The sequence below is a fragment of the Nannospalax galili genome, unplaced genomic scaffold, assembly GCF_000622305.1.
Source record: "Nannospalax galili isolate Female #2095 unplaced genomic scaffold, S.galili_v1.0 scaffold281, whole genome shotgun sequence".
Classification (NCBI taxonomy): domain Eukaryota; kingdom Metazoa; phylum Chordata; class Mammalia; order Rodentia; family Spalacidae; genus Nannospalax; species Nannospalax galili.
This window is the reverse complement of record NW_008349068.1, coordinates 3,464,288-3,476,627: the sequence shown is the minus strand read 5'-3', so window position 1 is coordinate 3,476,627 and position 12,340 is coordinate 3,464,288. Positions and strand designations below refer to the sequence as shown.

General features: G+C 42.2%; 1 protein-coding gene and 1 non-coding gene across 5 annotated transcripts in view; one reads left to right on the top strand and one right to left on the bottom strand.

Moving 5' to 3' along the window:
* The window catches only part of Ino80d (INO80 complex subunit D), a 72,992-nt gene that overhangs the window by 385 nt on the left and 60,267 nt on the right, over positions 1–12,340 (top strand). For 3 of the 4 annotated variants that reach the window (XM_029569930.1, XM_008846176.3, XM_017801396.2), the window contains exon 2: positions 7,859–7,954. The gene's annotated coding sequence lies outside the window, so the exon portion shown is untranslated. Of the gene's footprint in view, positions 1–35; positions 154–7,858; positions 7,955–12,340 lie in introns of those variants that run through there. The other variant, XM_029569929.1, reaches the window with a different exon arrangement.
* LOC115072556 lies at positions 9,321–9,426 on the bottom strand. Its single transcript, XR_003851604.1, has one exon. It is a non-coding gene; the product is annotated as a U6 spliceosomal RNA (small nuclear RNA).

The following is a 12,340-nucleotide window of genomic DNA, read 5'->3' as shown; positions in this document are numbered from 1 at the left end:
GGCGGGCTGCCTCCTGTGCTGGCTCCGAGGCTCTCCCGCGGGGCGGCAGGCCGGGCTACCCGGACGGGCGTCGGGGCCTTGGAGTGGAAATGGGCGGTCGGCCGGTCCCCCTCCCCCGTCCCCGAGCTTCGCGCAGACGCCCCCCGGATTCCGGTAACTGCTGGGTTTATTTATTCCTCTCTGAGGCGCTCAGGGCGGCCTGGCCGGGGCGGGGCGGGCGGCCTGGCGGGCGTGGAGTTGGGGTGGAGGGGCGGCGAGGAGTCAGGTGCAGCCGCGGCCCGGAAAGTTTCCTTTTAGGCCCGAATTGGGGGCTGCCCTCTCTCCGGGGAGCCCCGGTCCTAGCGCCGGTGACCCCCGAGGGCGTAGGGAAGAGCACTCGGCTAGCTTGAAACTCTTTGCCAGTTCCTGTCCATTCAAGGTACTCCTCCCCTTTGCACCCCTCGCCCGCGCCCCACCCCACTCCCCGCGATTCCTTTCGGGGCTGCCAACTCCAGCCCATTCCCCAAGAGCTCCCAGGCCGGGGGAAAAGCCTTCTCTTCCGGTTTGGAAAAGTTTTCATGGGGTTTTTCTTAGCGTTATTAGTTAGTGCCTGGGCTTTTGGGGTGGGAAAGGAGGAGGTACACTCAGGTGGTGTTTCTACTGCACAGTCTTTGCCTATTGCCTCTTTTTTGTCCCGTACCTCACAAAACGGGTGTTTCTTACAAATTTACTACCCCTCTTCCTCTCGGACCTCTTTGGGTCCCGGGTCCCCCTTTCTGGACAGCTCCGGCAAAAAGATAATAGGGAGCAAGCAAGGAAACTGTCAGTGAGAGGGGCAGGACCAGGCAGATTCTAGAGCAGTCCCCAGTTGTAGGACTTTTCCCTCTTACTTGGTCTCTGTCGGTTAAACCAACTCGGAAACTGAACCTTTGTGGGGGAGAGCTTGGTTGACAGACGTTTGAGAGTACTCAAAATTGGGAGAAGGCAGGCACAGCTTTTGAAGTAAGGTCTACCTGCAGTTTAAGGAGCACTCATTTATTTATTCTGGTAGTCACTATTTAGATTTATGTGATATTCTTAGATTTCACTCTAGAAATAGAAAAACGGAGATTTTAAGGAAACTTAAAGTTGTTATTGCTACAACTCAGAGGTGTCTGTGGAAAAGCCCAGAGAACTGAACATAGTTACATTTGGGTTTTGGCCTACTGACCCCCCCCCCCCAACCGGATTCAATTTTAGTTCTGTTTTGGTGCCATGAGCTCTAAAAGGTTTTTGTTTTGTTTTTTCTTTCATGTAGTTTCATGTAGTCAACTTAAATTTCCAAATCTAGATTTTCCTCTTTTCAAAGATAGGATATTTCCTGTGGCTACAACTGACTACCTCCTGGTTGTTCTTTAGTGTTGAAATTGAAATGTCCCCGAGCCTGCCACCCCAGCTCAGTGTGGGCATGTATGAAGATGCTGTTTTGCCTCTTTTAATAGTTGTTCGTTTTTCTTCCTTCTCTTATTAGAGCTTGAGGCAGTGGTGTGTGTGTGTGTCCTGCTAGGTAGCAGATGGGGTATTGCTGGCAGAGGTGTGCCACATTCTAACCACTCAGCTCAGAGTTAGTGAAAAGCTGCTTGCCACTTGCAGAGCAATGGGGGTAATCCATAACTTGTTCAGCACTGACTCCTGTCAAGTGTCAGACTGAACCTCCTATGTTTCCTACCAGGGATGTCTGTCCTTTCCTTTTGTCTGGCTAAAATAGAAATAGAGCTCTTTTTTTTTTTTTTTTTTTTTTTTTTCAGAATGCTAGATGACCAGCTACTTACAATTGTGCTGAAGAAAGTCTTGCTATTTGGAGATTGTATGGATTTGATACCAAAATGCAAATTACATGCAATGGTTGTTTTAACATTATTGATTAATTGAAATTGCTTATTGACTTGGGTGTTTTCCCATAACTATGTAGCAAAAATCGTTATTTCTGGTATCATTTGCCCTTATTTGTAAGGCATACTGCATAGAAAAAACATCCTATAAGTCCCTTTTCTCAGGATATTTTAAGAGTTGAAAGAAATCTTGCTATGTTTAAGATTTGTCATCAACTTCCTATTTTAAAAAAAATTTATTATTTTTATTTTATGTGTATGCGTGTATTGCCTGCATGTAGGTAAGTGCACCCGTGTTGTGCAGTGCCCGAGTAGGTCAGAAGAGGCTGTTGGATCCCCTGGGACTGGAGTTATGGGCAGTTGCTAGCTGCCATGTGGGTGTTGGGATTTGAACCCAGGTCTTCTGCAAGAACAACCAGTGTTCTTAACTGCTGAGCCATCATCTCTCCAGCCCCAACTTCATATTCTTATACTTCCCCAAACCCTATGTACAAATACCAAAAGTTTTATAGTTTTTCTTACCCTGTTCCAAACATGTTTTAATTCCCTAATCAGCTCATGGGCTACTTTATTCCTGAAGTATTCCTGAAATGGCAGATTTGATGTTTTGAAAGTTATATTTTATTTGAAACTAATAAGAGACTTTCTGGGAACATATTGAGTGAGTTTTAAATTGTGAAGGGAATATTTTTCACTATGAATTGTTTCATTTTAGAAGATGTTTATTTTAATGTATAAGTGAAATAGGTTTTCTTTTCTCTGAAAGATTTTATAGAGAAAGTTGGTTTTTTTCCCCAGCAAATCATATTACTGCTAATTTTAGAGGAATGACAATTTTAGTTTAAATGGACTTAAAAAATTTTGAAGTCTAAATACTTAAAAATGTTGGTTCAACAAACACTTATCCATTCACCTCTCCCTTAGATAGTCCCCTTAGGGTTAGAAGCTCTGCTCCCCAGGTTTTCAGCAGTGGTCTCAGATAATGAAAAGCCCTTGACCATTTATAACTGAATATAGCTTCTTCCCATACCTGGTAACTTGCAAAACTGTAGGTGAGCAGATGAGGCTGGTTTGGTTGGATGCTGCAGCTTGTCTCCAAAGCAGATACTTCCTGGAGTAGACAACAGTCACTTAGGTGAATGCACTTCCCAGTAGAGACAACAAAGTCACTTTGGTGAATGCAACTGTGAATTTAGGTGAATGCACTTCCCAGTATAGACAATAGAGTCACTTAGGTGAATGCAATTGTGCATTCAAAGCACCCTACAGGCTTCCATCCCATCCCAATCAGGTATGAGCCCAGGGGCCCAGGTGTAAAGGCTGATATTAAAGTGTTGGGCTTTCCATTTTTCTCTCCCTGCACTTAGGGTCTTAGGCTGACAGACTGATTGATCTGCTTGGTTCTTGTTCTTTCACACAATATGTTTTTTTTTTTTTTTTTTTTTTTACATAGAGTCTTACTCTATAGTCTTGGTTGGCCTGAAACTTGTTACTTAGATCAGGCTGGCCTTAAACTTATAGTGATCCTCCTGCCTCTGTGTCCTGAATGGTGAGATTGTGGATCTGTGCCTCCATGCCCAGCTGTGATTTACTCTTTCAACGATTTTATTTTTATTTTTTGGTCTTTTTGAGACAGGATCTCCCTGTAGCATCAGCTGGCCTGGAACTTGCTATGCAGACCAGGCTGGCCTTGAACTCACAGAGATCCTGCTGCCTCTGCCTCCTGGGTGCTGGGATTAAAGGCTTGTGCCATCATGCTCAGCTTATTTTTATTTTTTTTAAGATTTATTTTTATTTTTAATTATGTGTATGTGTGAGTGTTGGTGCCCTCAGATGCCAGTTGGATCTCTCTGGAGCTGGAGTTACATGCAGTTGTGAGCCACCTGGTATGGGTTCTGGGAATTGAACTTTGGGTCCTCTGGAAGAACAGTAAGTGATTTTAATGCTGATTTCTTTCTCTAGCCCCTTATTTTTTAATTATACATATATGCGTGTCTATATATGGGTTTGTGCACATAAGAGCAGTCAGTGCCAGAAGAGGTTGTTGGATCTCCTGGAACTGTAGTTACAGGTGGTTGTAAACCACCCATTGTGAGTGCTAGGAACCAAACTGTAGTCCTCTCTAAAAAGTAGGTTGTGATCTTAACTGCTGAGCTCTCCCTCCAGCCTCATTAAGACCAATTCTTAGCCGGGGTGGCAGTAGATGCTTGTAGTCTCCCACTAGAGAGATTTAGGTAGGAGGAGTTTAGTTCAAGACCAGCCTGTGCCATGTAATAAATTCAAGGCCAGCCTAACCAAATAGTATGACCCTGCCTCACCCTATATCCCTCTCAGAAAAATCACAAAACTTTGTATATGTGTGTGTGTGTGTGTGTGTGTGTGTGTGTGTGCACGTGTGCATTCTTTTTATCATGGCATAACCCAGACAGACGTGATTAGGCTGGGGCTTTGGGTTGGGTTCTGATCCCATTTCTTCCACTTTGGTTTATCTGGAAATGGAAATAAAATTCTTTGATATAAGGATTAGGTGATTCCCCTAGCCTACCCTATGTTTCTCAGTGGCACCATCTAAGTGACATCTCATTTGTTTGTTTGTTTATTTGTTTTCTTACTAAAAATAATATATGCTCATGCTATGTTGGGAGAATAGACCTACTCATCCCATTTGGGATAATAACATTTCAGTGCCTTTCTATTTTTTTAAAATATTTTTATTTTATTTTATGCGTACAAGTGTATTGCCTGCATGTATGTGAGTGCACCCATGTCATACAATGCTGCAGAGGTCAGAAGAGAGTGTCGGAGTCCCCTGGAACTGGAGTTAAGGACGGTTCTTAGCCGCCATGTGGGTGCTGGGAATTGAACCCCGATCCTCTGCTAGAGCAGTCAGTGCTCTTAACCACTGAGCCATCTATCTCTCCGTGCCTTTCTATTTTTGTGTGAGTGTATGCATACAGCATAAACATAAGCTTAGAATCCTGCTGGTAAAAGTTGTGTGTACTTTATACCAGTTCAAAATTTGGGTTTTGAAGTTCTAGCTATGTGATATTGGATAATTAAAATTAATCTTTTTTTTTTTGGTCTTTTTGAGACAGGGTCTCCCTGTAGCCCCAGATGTCCTGGAACTCAATATGTAGACCAGGCTGGCCTTGAACTCACAGAGATCCGCCTGCCTCTGCCTCCCAAGTGCTGGGATTAAAGGCATGCGCCACCACGCTTGGCCCAAAATAAATCTTTTTTCAAAAATTAAGGATGGAAAAATATTAAGAAAGGTATGTGGGGTGGGGGCACTGAAGAGATGGCTTAGTGGTTAAGAACATTTCTTGCTCTTCTAGAGGACCCCCAAGTTTTGTTTCCAGCACCCACATTTGGTGGTTCACAATTGCCTGTAATTCCAGCTCTAGGGAATTGAATACCCTCTTCCAGACTCTGAGAGCACCTACACACCTGCACTAAGCATGTACACACACACAAACACACATGGACACACAATTAAAAATAGTGGCACTGACTCACTGGTTAAGCGCTCCTTTTGCTCTTGTAGAGGACTCCTGTTCACATTAGGTATCATAACTGCCTGTAACTCCAGCTCCAAGGGACCTCATGCCTCTGGCCGCCTCATGCACGTAATTAAAAAATTTTTTTTTTAATCTTAGGAACATGAGGCTGGAGAGATGGCTCAGTGGTTAAGAGCACTGACTGCTCTTGCAGAGGACCCGGGTTCGATTCCCAGCACCCACATGGCGGCTATGAACCGTCCTTAATTCCAGTTCCAGGGGAATCCGATGCCCTCTTCTGACCTCCGCGGCATTGCACGACACGGGTGTACTCACATACATGCAGGCGATACACTCCTACACATAAAATAAAAATAATATTTTAAATCTTAGGAGTGCTTGTTTTATAGGCATGAACTATCTTTTATGGGGTGCTGCAGATGGACCCAGGGTTTCCTGCATGTGAGTGTTCTACCAACCAACCAAGTTACACCTTTATCCCCTCTCTGTCAAAGAGTTTCAGTCAGGTGGAAAAGAAAAAATATTTACAACATTGACAGTAAGGAATGGGGTAGCCTGGAGGTAGGAAACCTATTTTTCTACTTGGCCTGGGGAGGCCTTTGCTGTGGCGATTTCTGTTCTAAGCAAATGGGAGGAGTTAGGTATTCCAGTAGGTGGGACCTGCAAGTATGAATAACCACCTTGGGACAAAAGTCTTCTGTGTTGCAAATTGTGGTTCTCATGTGGCCTTGGATTTGGGGGAGTAGCCGGAGACAAGTCCTCCCTCCTTTGGATCAGCCAGTTTCTTTGCTAGGATAAGGGAAATAGATTTCTTTTAAATTTAAGCCAACACTCAAGGTCTTTGGTCAAATAAGTTGCTTATAATATAGAGGATTAGAGTTAGGTAAAGAGTAGAATAAAGAAGAGTAAGACTGGAGTTAGACCGGTGAGGCAGCCGAGAGGCAAACGCAGAGGTTTGAACTAAGATGGGAAAGTCAGAAGGTAAGTGGGCTACATAGTGTGGCTGGATGTCATCGGGAGACAGCAAAGGGCAGCTGAAATGGTAGAAGCAAGAGATTGATTTAGTCAGTGATTCTTGGGATAATGAAAATGGATTCATGTATACCAATGAATTGTACATTTGATTTGAAACCTGGGTAATAACAAAACTCGTAATTTTTTCTTTTTTGAGTCTCAAGGTAGCCTCATACTTGTAGCAATCCTCCTGCACTCTGCCCATATTTCCCTCCCTCCCTCCCTCTCTCCCTCTATCCCTCTCTCCTTCCTTCCCTCCCTCCCTTCCCTTCGTTTTTTTGGCCTGGAATTGATCTTGTGGCCCAGAGTGGCCTCTAATTCATGGCAATCTGCCTGCCTCAGCTTCCCAAGAGTTGGGTATTCAGGTGTGAGTCACCAAGCCCTCTGATCTGCTTTTTTTTTTTCTCTTTTTTTAATGGAGTAACTTGCTGGAACTTGTTTACAGCCAAGCCTTTGAATGAGTGGTTAAAATCTGCCCCTGGTCTACTGCCCCTCCTATAAGGCATTTCATCTTACCCCTCTAATAAAATAAGATGGAGAGAACCTAGGGCAGCATGGAGGCAAGGAAAAGGAGGCCAGTGATGGAGGGCCCACAGGAGAGAGTCTCAGGAGAAAGTGGTCCACAGTGCTGCTGAGAAATCAAGAGAAAGGGAAGAGTGGATGGCATTTTGTGAAAAAAAGAGGCCATTAGTTTCAGATTCTTAGAACAGAAGTATTTGAGTTTAGCCACAACTAACTTTTCCTCCTTTCTAGTCCTACAATGTACGATTTCTGTAACACTAGAGACCGACGTGGATAGGAATTTTTAAAGCATTTGTCGTAAAGAATTATTAACTGGAGCTAATAATATTCTAACCACATCAGCCAAACAACTGTGTTACTGGGGATCAAACCTTGGGCCTTGCATGTGCTAGGAAAGAAGGCCTCTACCACCAGCACTGTAGCCCCTAACACTGTTCTGTTAGTATTTTCCATCACAAGAAAATCAATATGTAAACGGTCTTTAAAAATGTAGAAATCTGCTGGGCGTGGTGGCGTAAGCCTTTAGTCCCAGCACAGGCAGAGGCTGGTGGATTTTTGTAAGTTCCAGACCAGCTGGGGCTACAGGGAGCCCATCTCAAAAAGCGACCCCCTCCCTTAAAAAGTAGAAATCATTTAAAAATGTAGACTTTTAATATGGATCACAGGAAATCTCAGTGGATTCTGTATCTCTAGCTCTAAGAAAGCAGGAGGGCCTGAAATGGAAAATTTCATTTTATCATTCAGAAAACCACTAGCAGCTGGAGAGGGCATTTCAGCTCTGAAGATTTGAGATTAAAATGATAGTACTAATAAACTACTATTTACTGTCTAATAGTAGTTAACACCAAGTGATTACTATGTGCTGGGTACCATGCTAAGCACGGTTCTTGAAATACCTAATTTAATTCTCCTAAGCAACTCAATAAGGTACATACAATTATCTTCCCTTTACAGATGAGAAAATTGGCCAGATTTGAGCCCCATCCTGATTCCTCCCAGAGCCTATGAGTGATCTTTACTGCTGCATCCTTAGTTTTTCTAATAAATGAGGTAAGGCTGGTGTAAAAGCCATTTCATTAATTTAAATTCATAATGTCTTTTTCTTCGAGTAGTCTTTGGTACATAGCAGGTATTTGATAAGTATTTATTTTATTTTTTAAATATTCCAGTTTGGAACTTTATTGTTTATATTTTTAGGACGTAGGCAGTTTCTGTTTGTTTTTGAAACAGGGTCTCCCTATAGTCCCAACTAACTTGGAATCGCTTTATAGACCAGGCTGCCCTTAAACTTACGGAGATCACCCACCCTCCCTTCTGAGTGCTGGGATTAAAATCATGCTCTGCTATGCCTGGCTTCTTATGTTTTCTTTTTCAGTCATGTTGATGTATTTTCGTTAGTTAAATTTTACTACTTTTTGTATTAATATGTGGATGTTAGATTTTAAAACTTGTATAGTTTATTTAACTAGATTTACTTTTTTTCTTGATCAAGTTGAATTCAAACTCTTAAAAGATAAAATAGAAGAAAACCTTAAAGCTTAAAGCCTTAAGTATGAGACTGTGATTTTAACAGTAACTGCGCCTGGGATAAGTGTGAATATTCTTTTCACTACATTGACTATATTTGAAAACTGACGTTCTGCATTCACTATTTAAAATACTGGTGTGTTGTTAGGTCTGTGCTCTAAAGGGGTAGGATAGAAAATTACAGTGGCAATTAGAGAAAGATGTCGTGGCAGTGAAGTGAGCATGCTTCTGAAACAGGAGAATTAGAGGAACAGTAACGACATACAGAGCTCCACATGGGTGATGGAGTGGCCCAAAGAGACTCATGTTCACGTTTTGTCAGACTGTTTGGTGCTTGTTTTGCGCTGAAAGCTGTGCTGCTTTTCGCATCTCCCTTCTTGCTGTAGCTTCCTTTTCCCTCTGTATTTACGAAAAGGAAAAAACTATGAACCAAATTGTTTTATTTTGCAATAATCTCAGAATATAGTATCAAGGAGGACTTTCTGTGTTGTTTTGAGACAGGGTCACTGTGTAGCCTAGGCTGGCCTAGAGCTCACTTATATAGCCCAGGCTGGCCTTTGAACTTGCTGTGATTCTCATGTCTCTGCCTCTTGAGTACTGGAATTACAAGTTTGCACCAGCATGCCTGGCAACATAAAAAACCCAAATATTTTACATCCAATCATATTTACCACTTTTGAGTGTATGGATGTGTTTGTTGTGGAAAAACTTTTTGTGGAATGTAAATATTGTCTATTTTCAGTACAGCTATTTCTGCATTTTGTAATAACGAAGAGTGTGTATTTTGCTGTTAATCTGAAGTGCTTAATTACCTGCATTCTTTTCTTGAAGGGAGGAGAGATCCCTTTAAATTTTCTTTTTAATTCAAATTAATTTTTATTATTTTTTTTAACATATGGAACACTTTATGAATTTGGGTGTTATCCTTGCTCAGGGGCCTTGCAATCTTCTCTGCATTGTTCTGATTTTAGTATATATGCTGCCAAAGTGAGCTTTTTTTTTTTTGAGATAGGGTCTCACAATGTATCCCTAACTGGCCTGGAACTTGCTATGCAGACCAGAGCTGCCTCAAATCACAGGATCCCTTTCAATTTTAGTCAAGTTGTCTTATAGCTACAGATGATAGCTACTAACAATTGTCTGTTACTCTAGTTCCAGGGGATTCAATGCCTTCTTGTGGCCTCCTTGGGCATTGTTTGCACAAGTGCACTTACATACATTCAGGCAAAACACTCATATACATTAAAAATTTTTTAAATTAAAAATAAAGATGATAGATGCTATAACTTAATTTGCTGTGGTGATATTTATTTATTGAGACAAAATCTAATGTAGCCCAAGAATTCCTCCAACTTGCGGTATACACTGCTGGCCTTAAACTCCTCATCCACCTGCCTGCACTTTCCAAATTATTTAATGATCAGCAGTACATGTAGTAACCTTTGGGTAGAACAACCTGGAATTAAGAGTTAATTTTTGTAGGCTCGAGAGGTGGCTCAGTGGCTGAAGGCTCTATGTGCTGAGCCTGAGGACCTGAGTTCAGTCCCCAGGACCCAGATAGTGGAAGGAGAGAACAGACTCCAGAAAGTTGCCCTCAGGCCTCCACCTGGTTGTGGTGGACACAAACACAAATGTAATAAAAAAAATTTAAGGCTGCTATTTGTTTAGATTGTTTAGATTAATTGCATTTCATTTAAGAATCTGTGGGACTGGAGAGATAGCTCAGTGGTCAAGAGTACATACTGCTCTTACAGAGGACCTGAGTTCAGTACCCATGTGGAGTAGCTGACAGCTGCTATAACTTCAGCTTTAGGGTGTCCAATGCCTCTGGTTTCCACTTGCGCTTGCACTCATATACACCCCCCCCACAAGTATACATAATTAAAGATAAGAAAAATGGGGGCTGGAGAGATGGTTCAGTGGTTAAGAGCACTTATTGCTCTTCCAGAGGACCTGGGTTCAGTTTCCAGCACCCACATAGCAGCTGACATCCATCCTTAACTCCAGTTCCAGGGGATCCAATGCCCTCTTCTAGTTTTGCTACACTAGGCACACATGTGTTATGCTTACATACATGCAGGCAAAACACTCATACACATAAAATAATAAAATATAATCTTCCTTAAAAAAATAAAAATCGTGTATTGGGGGCCAGGAAGCTGTTGTAGCAGGTACAAACCTGATGACCTGAATTCAGATCCCTGGAACCATGTTAAAGCTGAATGTGGTGATGTATGTCTGTATCCCAGCTCTCCTATAGTGAGATGGAAGATGAAGACTGGAGACTCCCCCCAGAAGCTTGTGGGCCAGCTAGCCTGGAGGACAAAGTGCTATAGAAGGCAAGGGCTGTCATCAGAGATATCTGACCTCCACATGTTCACCATGGCATGTGTATGCTCTGTCACACAGAAATATGTACACACTCACATACAGACACAAGAAAAAATACATTGTTTTAAAAAGAAGTATGTATTGAGGGGTGTGGTGGCGCACGCCTTTAATCCCAGCACTCGGGAGGCAGAGGCAAGTGGATCTCTGTGAGTTCAAGGCCAGCCTGGTCTACATAGCGAGTTCCAGGAGAGCTGGGGCTATAGGGAGACCCTATCTCAAAAAAGACCAAAAAAAAAAAAAAAAAAAGAAGTATGTATTAAGCATACACTAATTGAGTGCATATTAACTCCTGTGCTAAGCCCAAGAATCTAATAATATTTAGAAAACTGTTGATCCCTCTGGGAGCTTATTTTCTAAGAAGGAAGATAGCAGAAGCCCAGGAAGCCAAAACAATGTGATGTGTACCCAAACAGAAGTGTACACAAGCACCAGAGGAGTGTGAAATGAACTCAGTTTTTGGGAATTGGTGTGTGGTGGTATGGTGTCCCCCCACCCTTTCTCTCTCTCTCTGATTTTTTTGAAACAGGGTTTCCCTGTATCCACAGCTAGATAGGAACTCACTATGTAGATCAGGCTGACCTTGATCTTACAGAGATCTACCTGCCTCTGCCTCTCATGTTCTGGAACTAAAGGTTTGCGCCTCCATGCCTGGACCCTGAACTGTATTTTTAAAGACTAGACTAGGGCTGACCCTCTGGGGGCCACTAAACAGAAAAGAAGGGGAAGAGGTTCATTACACTGGGCAGATGGAGCAGTCTGGTTTTGGTCCTAGTGTGAACCTGAGGTGTCCAGAACAGTACGCTACACCCCCATTATTCCATTCCTTTCTTTTGAAAGCATTTCATTTGTAGATTATAATATTCTAAGGGCAGAAATTACACCTCTTATTGTTACAGACTTCACAGCTCCTGGAGAAATGATGTCCTTTTCATAAGTGTTTTTAGTAAGCAAATTCTTGCCATTAAATGTAAAATCATATGAATTTCTTTAAAATTCATGCTGATTATTTAAAATTAGGAAATAGCCAGGCATGGTGTCATACACTGTAGTCACAGCTCTTGGAAAGTAAGGAAGAGGAGCAGAAATTCAAGATCATCCCTGGCTACATAGAGTTCCAGGCCAGCCTGGGCTTTGTGAGACCCCCACAAAAGCAAAATAAAACAATATGGAGCTGGAAAATTGATAGTTATTGTAAAGTAATTGCATTGTAAACAAATTACATGATAAATGTTTTATGATTTTATTGTGGGGTATTAAAATTTTTAGTAATTATATTTGTGGTGTGTGTGTGTGTGTGTGTGTGTGTGTGTGTGTGTGTGCATGCACACGACATAGCTTATGTGTGGAGGTCAGAGGATAGCATGAGTTGATTCTCTTTTTCCACCATGTGGTCCCTGAACTTAGGTTGTCACCTTTACCCACTGAGCCATCTCACTGGCCCTATTAGGGAATATTTTACTACACAGAGTTTTAAAGGCTATTTCTGGTTATTTCTGGTAGTGCACTTAAAGCTCTGTT